We start from the raw sequence: 7985 nt of genomic DNA, 5'->3' as shown, positions 1-7985 counted from the left end.
TATATATATATATATATATATATGTTTGTGCCATTTTTTAATTATTTGTATTTTGAACAATTTATAAAATTGAATACATATTAAAATTACAACTTGCAATTTTTATGTGTAAATGTAGACGATTTATTCAATTTTACAATAGTTTATCGTCTTTTCAATTTTAAAAGTTGATAGTTTATCTTCTTTTAAATTGAAAATTGACATTTTGTTAGTGATCAATTTACTGAGATGACAATTATTTATTCTCAAATAATTTGAGTGAAAAAAAAGGCAAAGATGACAACACAATTGTTCTTTTCATAGCTAGTTAGAAGGCCATAAAAAATAATATTGTCCAACAATTATTTACTTTAACCCAATTGTATAGTAATTTTATCCAAACACAAGATGAGGTGGAAAGCAATGAGTGAAACACTTGATAAACATAATTCATGCATTACTAATCCTTCCACTATTATTCCCTGCATTATTAATTTTTGTACCAAACGACCTCTTCCTTCTATGATGATCTTGATAAGTACAAAAATCAGTCTAAAAAAAACAAGAAAAACTTGTGTTTGAACTACAAATAAATTGGTTAAATATAATATGTGGAATGATTATATATTAAATAAATGTTTAGGGGTTGTTTAGTATGAAGGATAATATCAAATAATCATGAGATTAAATTCTAGTACCACTTAATTTATTGTTAGGTTGGTAAGTTCGGGAGAATTTATCCGAGGATTAATAATTAGTATCGCGATAAGTTATACCTCCCCTTGGTGGTATAGTAATCCTATCCCGGGATAACTTATTCCAAAATAAAATAAGTAAATGACAAAAATATCTTTTTCAACCCTTTTGTTACATCACTTTTAATATTCATGGAGGACATTTTTGTAAACAAATAAATTATCCTCAAAATTAATTATTTTAAATACAATAAATCACTCAATAAAAAATAATTCATCACAACTTATTCTATCATAATTAATTTCATTGTACCTTGAATTCAAACTAAACGACAGCTATGCACATTATTTTATAAAGGTTTGTTGATCAATAATACTATTTACTAATAATTCTTTCATATAATTCTTTTATCTGCTATACATTGTTATATATATATATATATAACTTTTTCAAATGAAACCTTAGTCTTTTATACAAATATAAATGTGAAGTAAAAATTTGAAATGATTATTTATAAACTCAAATCATCACCATCTTAAAACACGGCCTAACATGCAGATAGAAAAGGGGCTAAAAGAACATTATTCTGCAGGTATTTAGGCCGCTTCTCTGTCGTGGTATCGATTGAACACTATCAGTAGTTATGGATATTGAATGTGTATGTTTCAACGTTAAAAACTGATTGTTTCGTTGGTGTTTATAATGGCTTTAGCATCTACTTCTCATCTAACTTACATTCCTCTGCCATCTTCCAATTCAGGTGGTCTTTTCTATCACCCAATATGTGTTGGTGTTGTTAATTTGAGGTTTTGGGAATGGTTAGGACTTTTCTTGGGTTTATTGGTGTAGTGGGTGGATATCAGTTCGTTTCATATAGCTACCTTGAGGTTTGAGATTTTGTATTTTACCCTACCGGAAATTTGCAAATGGGGTTTTTACTCTGTTTCAGTGGTTGGTAGACGGTGGTGGGGATTTGGTCGAGGGTGATGTTTCTTTCTTATTATCATTCTCGACTTACCATTTTTGGTTTTTGTTCTTTCTAAAACTTCACCAACTCTGTTAGAGTTTCTATGATTCTATGGTTTTAGAACAGTTTTGAGGCTAGGTTCTTGATTTTGTTGCTATATGCTTCCATAATTTATCTTTTGCATACTACAATCAGTAATTGCTATTTCGGCACAAGTCAACTGGCATGTGTTCATATCCTGATGATCATATATTCTTTTGTCATTTTTGAGTTTTGTTTTCTTGTGATTAGTTTTTGTTTTTTTGGATGGTGAGGTTAGTTCCAGGTCAATATTCTTATGACCTATCATGCATTTGAGCAGGTGGTAGGCATGCTGATCATGAAGTAGTTTTAAAACCAGTCCCCATTTATATCATCAGCCATGAATCTCAACTTCCAGCCACATTTCTCTACCCTTCTCCAAAAAATGAGATGATTGTTGGACTTGACTGCGAGGGTGTTGACCTCTGTAGATATGGAACTCTCTGTATTGTGCAGGTTCTTTTTCAGTTCTCACATGTTCTGAGTAGATACCAACTTTGTGCTTCACTTGATTTTCGATATTATGATGTTATTCAGCAGTAGCTTTGTAAAATTTATTATGAGTAACTTTACTTAATACATATATTTTCTTGCAAAGCAAAAACACATTGGTAGTTTGATACACTTCTTGAAGAATAAGTTTGTATAAGTTGCAGACATCCAGAGAATTATCTCCTAATCTTTCGTTGCCTGACAATGCAAAAAATGTAAAACCCGTAGATATAGTCCTCTTTAAGACTTTATGCATCCAAATCAAATACCTGCTCTGTTCCAAAATTAATGGATCCAGTGACCGAGGGCATTGGTAAAAACTTGTCTTTTCGGCATCCTTAGTCCAATCTAGTGTATAAATTGTGAGGTTAAATTGATTGTCTTGGTTGGTTAGGTGCTTCCATGCTTAGTTTCACATTTTTATCGGTATTTTGGTAGAAATTTACGTTCTTTTTGATTAAGTATGGATTATGACCTTTCCTCATTTAAATTAATAGCTTGCTTTTCCGGACGCTATCTACTTTGTTGATGCAATACGCGGTGGGAGAAAGTTGATTAACGCTTGTAAGCCTGCTCTTGAATCTGTTTATGTCACAAAAGTTATCCACGACTGCAAACGGGATAGTGAGGTCTTATAGAACTTCTTTTAGCCTCCTCTTGTTTCTCCTTCCCTCTTTTATCATTTTTGTCATGTTTTATCTCTTTCTTTTTCAGGCATTATTCTATTAGTTTGGTATCAAGTTGCACAATGTTATGGATACTCAGGTTAGCTTCTGGTACTTTCTTTCGAGCTACTTGACTACTAGTTTCTCATGTTATCCTGTGAAATTCCTTTTAACTAAAGTAATAAGTGATTCACACGTTACTCTCTAGCTGCTTAACCCGGCCCTTTTATACTCATTGCATGTTTTCCCTTCTATGACCTCATATTTATGATATTTGTTTATTATCGTTCAGCTGGATTGTGCTGATTTCCAGCCGTGATAGTTTTGATTTCTACACTGGCTCTGCTTGTTTCTCTCTATTGTTTGTTAAATTTACTGCACCATTTTTGTGACTTCTAACTGATTGGGGATTGTATGTAATTTTTGAAGATGCTCAAATGATGAAATCTGGGGGAAAAAAATCAGGACCTTTATATGGTGATTTGGCGTCAAAGACACTTTTCTTTTTAGTTGCTGGCTATGATGATTACTGCTTCCTCTGTGCAGTAAAACTCTCTCTCGGATTATTAAATGAATCATTCTCACTGATTCTTTATTCCAAATGTGGTTTATTTAATGCATATCACTCCTGAATATTAACTTACTTCCGACAGAGAAACAAAGTTGCTTCTATATCACATTGACTGCATATCTTTCTATGTTGTACAGATAGCTTATTATCTGATTGAGGAACAGTTGGGGAAGAAGAGCTCACTAGATGGCCATATCTCTTTTGTGCGCCTTCTTGCAGATCCACGTTATTGTGGTACTATGTCCCTGTTCTGCTTCTATTTATCTTTTCCCATGTGGTGACTGCATTAAGTATATGAATGTTGAGTGGTTAAATGCAAGAATCAGTTTGGTTCCTGGAAACGTTTTGATTTGGTTTTGAGAAAAACAGAAGACATCATCTAGGATTTGGTAGTGATTATGTTTGCTCTTATGGTTTTTAATCATAAAAAGACAATGAAAAGAATTGCAAATTTCTTCTTTGAAGTGCATCTCATTCTTTGAGGAATGTCTTTTCAACATTATGCTAATCATGCGTTTTGAGAGATGGCATTGGGAAGATATTGTTCTGTAAGTTTTGACTAGGGAACAAACCAATATGCATATTTCAAGTTGTCATGGTAATGCTGTAATGAAATTCAAATTAATGGGGAAAGGGAGGAGCAGGAACCTTTTAAAGGAAAATATTCTTTTCTGGTTAGTTCATAACTTCGAATTGTAATTGAAGAAAACAATTGAAGCAACAATTCTATAGTGTACAGCAAGTACTCCTCTTGACACTGGCAATATAACCTCAAATATATTTTGCACTTCCACTGGAGTTTGTGGCTCTAACCACCTCTCCTCTCTAACTGCTTTGGCTCATGAAATCCTAGGTAATGCAATGAACTTTCATGATGATCATCACTAGAAAAAAGCTTGCTATGGAAAATTTCTCATTGTTGGTTCTAAAATAGAAGTTCATGGACAGATTAAGTTGCTAAAACACTTCACTTTGTATCGTTTTTATGTGATTGCAGGTATATCATACGTGGAGAAAAAAGAAGTCCGTTCCCTTCTGAGGGAGGTTGGATTCTGTTATACCTTTTCCTTTCTTCAGTTGACATGCCTACCATGTGGAACCTGCAGCTTTGGATATCATTTCCAGATAACAGTTTAAAGCCTTACAGAAGAAATGAGCATTTTGAGAAAGTTCTTGGATGGTTTTCAAAGACTTTGGTAGTAGAAAAATATGGAAACAATTACCAAGTAGGCAACTGGCAACAATTAGTCTTCCAGAAGTAATGCAGTGTGAAATAAACCAAAGTCTTACCATGCCTCTCCGACCCCCAAATAAAAAGAATACAAAAAGGGAAAAAGAAAGCCATCCTCATGTCGGTGCTGTTGGAAATGAGGATGGGTTGACAAGATTCGCATTGGTTATTGCTCCACTTAACTATGTCCTCTTTGAAATAGCTTATTTTTTATTTCTTATTACACTGGTATTTGGGATGTCTTGCGCTCACCTCACCTTCCACCAGATACATGCTACTTTCCACCGGCACAACTAAACAGGCAGAAGGGAAGAAATCGCATAGTGTTTTTCTGTTCTCTACGATTTGAAGCTTTAGACGTCATGGCTCTTCAAATAGTTGTCGATCACATATAGATGGTATTGCATTTAGATAGCATACTGGCCCAAAAGGCTTCAGGTTATGCTCAGTTATACTTGACAGCAACCTTTCACTTCTCAAATTTATCTTAGTCTTAGATTAACTATATAGAGCTTCTTTCCATGCTTATGTACTCCCTTTTCCACGCAATATCATGGCTTATGTACCTTCTAGAATTATATTGCTTAGTTCCTTTTTATACAGGATCCTCAGTTTTGGACCTACCGACCATTATCTGAGCTGATGGTCCGTGCAGCTGATGATGATGTTCGATTCCTTCCATACGTATTCCATAAGATGATGGAGAAATTGAGTGAAGAATCATTGTGGAGACTTGCAGTTCGTGGTTCACTTTGTTGTCGGTGTTTCTGCATTAGTGACAATGAATATGCTGATTGGCCAGCAATCCCTTCTATTCCAGGTGATCTCGAACTCTCCACCAAGGCTATGAATGCATATAGTGGTACCAAAAGATATATGTTGTTTTTTATGGATATACTTTTATATAATTGTAGAAGGTTCTTATCCTTCATGACTATATTAAGACATTGGAGCCTTGTCCTGACTTTTGCCGGGTTTGATCACCTATAAGTTAGTAGAAAATTAAGCTGCCCCATGAAACATATAACACAAGAAGTGTTAGATGTGAATTTAAAATAGTACATGAATTTTGATTTTTAATTTGTGAAAGTCTGTAGCTTATCAATTTTCTAGACATTTTAAACCAATACTATGTTGGTGCATTTCTGCTGAAAATGTGATTAGTCTTATCAGAGTTCCTCAATGTGGAAAGAGAAACTTTAGAAGACGAGATCTTGTCCATACTTGATGTGCCACCCGGGAAAATGGGATGCGTTATTGGTAGAAAAGGATCCTCAATTTTGTCAATCAAAGAATCATGCAAGTAATAGTCCATTACTGCTCTAATATTGACAAAAGTGATTTTCAAATTGATCAGCCAAACACAAATTGCTACTCTCCAAAAGTTTTTTTTTTTTTTTGAAAAACACTTCTCTATAAGAGATTTTGGAAGCTTAGCCAAACATGCTATTAGTGGGTCCTAATATGAAACATTTTGCAGGGCAGAAATCCTTATCAGTGGATCGAAGGGAGCGCCAGACAAGGTTGGTATATATAAACATGTACTCCCTCCCTTTGAATTTATGTGGTGGTTCGATTGGACATGGAGTTTAAGAAACAAGAATAACTTTCGAAACATGTGGTAATAAACAAGCCATACACTTTTATATGTGAAGGAGAATTTTCAAGTAAATTGTATCTTGAAATATGTTTAGTATTATAATTTGAGCCTCAGCAGAGGCTAAAACACTAGTCTAAACGAATTCTTCACATTTGTCCAAGCATTGGTGACCAGAGCTACTCAATACTAGTGATGATGAGAAGTGAGGTAGCAATTTCCCCAGGAATTAGTTGAGGTGCAAGCTGGTCCAGATACCATGGTTATTAGAAGGAAAAAAAATGGGTCATTATTGTATTTTGGGTTTTAGATGCAACCAAGTTTTAAACTTTAGAAGAGCCAGTGAAGGATTAGTTAAGAAATTTGAAGATCTAGACTAATTACATCTATTTGCAGCGAAACGATGGGATGAGCCACATTGGGTGTTGGGCTTGTTCACAGCGTATGTCTGGATGCTTGAGGCCAAGTCTCGCAAGACAAGAACCTCACACTTCTGGCCCAAGGTTTTCTGTCCTCACTCCATAGTAATTGTCTGCACCTGTTAAAACACGTGCCTGCCTGAGAATTGCATTTTAGCATGTAAATATTAGCCTGGGAAACGAAGAAGTTGAGTAATATAATTTATATTAAAAGTGCAAGCTAACTATAGAATGATGGCTTCGATTATTAATTTTTTTTACGGGTTGAGGGATGTTGATTTGATATGTATAACTCCAATCTTGCCTGTTTGATCAGATTTGAGTTAGTTGGTGGTTAAACAAGATAATATTGAAATTGTTAGTGGACCACTTTCCCTATTTTTATAATCGGAAAAGGGCCTAAAATATTTTTGAAGTATTAAAAATGGTACAAAATTACTCTTCATCCACCTATTGGCTCCAAAATGCCCTTTTCATCCACCTATTGGCTCCAAAATACCCTTGTCATCCACCTTTAGGTTCAAAATTGACAACTTCTTTAATTGTTTTAGAATTAAACTCTTTAAATATTTTTTAAAACACTTGGCGTTCAACTATTGGTTATAATTTAATTTATTAATATAATTTATAAACCAACCTACTACCCATTCATTACTAACTAAACCCCACCCAATTAATAATCCAATTTTAATATCAAAATCGTCATAAACACTACTAAAACACGACGAAATTATAGATTCCTGAAAATGACGTTCAAATTATTCGAGTCCGAATCGAAGCCCCAATTAAATTTAGGTTGAGCCGCTTATTTAGGAGGACACTTTCAATAGGATTCTCTTTCAAGATTGAATTAGAAATTTATGATTAAAGGTAAAAAAGTAATACATCCCGAATTAATTCATGCACTTTTTTAAAATATAATTTTATAAATATCTATGATTTGTTTTAAAACTTTTAATATATTATTTTGAAAAAAAGTTACCTATGAAGTAACATTACATAATTGAGATGTAAGAATAATTAAGATGAACATAGTTAGACTTTTAAGTTTATCGTTAATTTTTATTTAGACACTTGAAGTGTTTACTTCTATAGATATTTTTCGCCTCAAATTTTTAAAAACACTCAATTGGCAGTAGATTTTCTGTTGTTTCATTAATAATGTAACGGGTTTATTAATTTGGAGGGGTTTAATTAGTAATGGGTGGGTATTGAATTAATTTATAAATTATATTAATAAGTTCAATTATAACAAATACTTGAGCACCATGTATTTAAATAATATTT

General features: G+C 33.4%; 1 pseudogene; it reads left to right on the top strand.

The window, feature by feature from the left end:
• The first annotated feature begins 1303 nt into the window (after window positions 1-1303).
• Window positions 1304-7045, top strand: LOC107028482 (annotated as a pseudogene).
• Window positions 7046-7985: the final 940 nt, after the last annotated feature.

This window comes from Solanum pennellii, chromosome 1, assembly GCF_001406875.1.
Source record: "Solanum pennellii chromosome 1, SPENNV200".
NCBI classification, from domain to species: Eukaryota; Viridiplantae; Streptophyta; class Magnoliopsida; order Solanales; family Solanaceae; genus Solanum; species Solanum pennellii.
The sequence above is the reverse complement of the archived record's forward strand: the minus strand, read 5'-3'. Positions and strand labels throughout refer to the sequence as shown.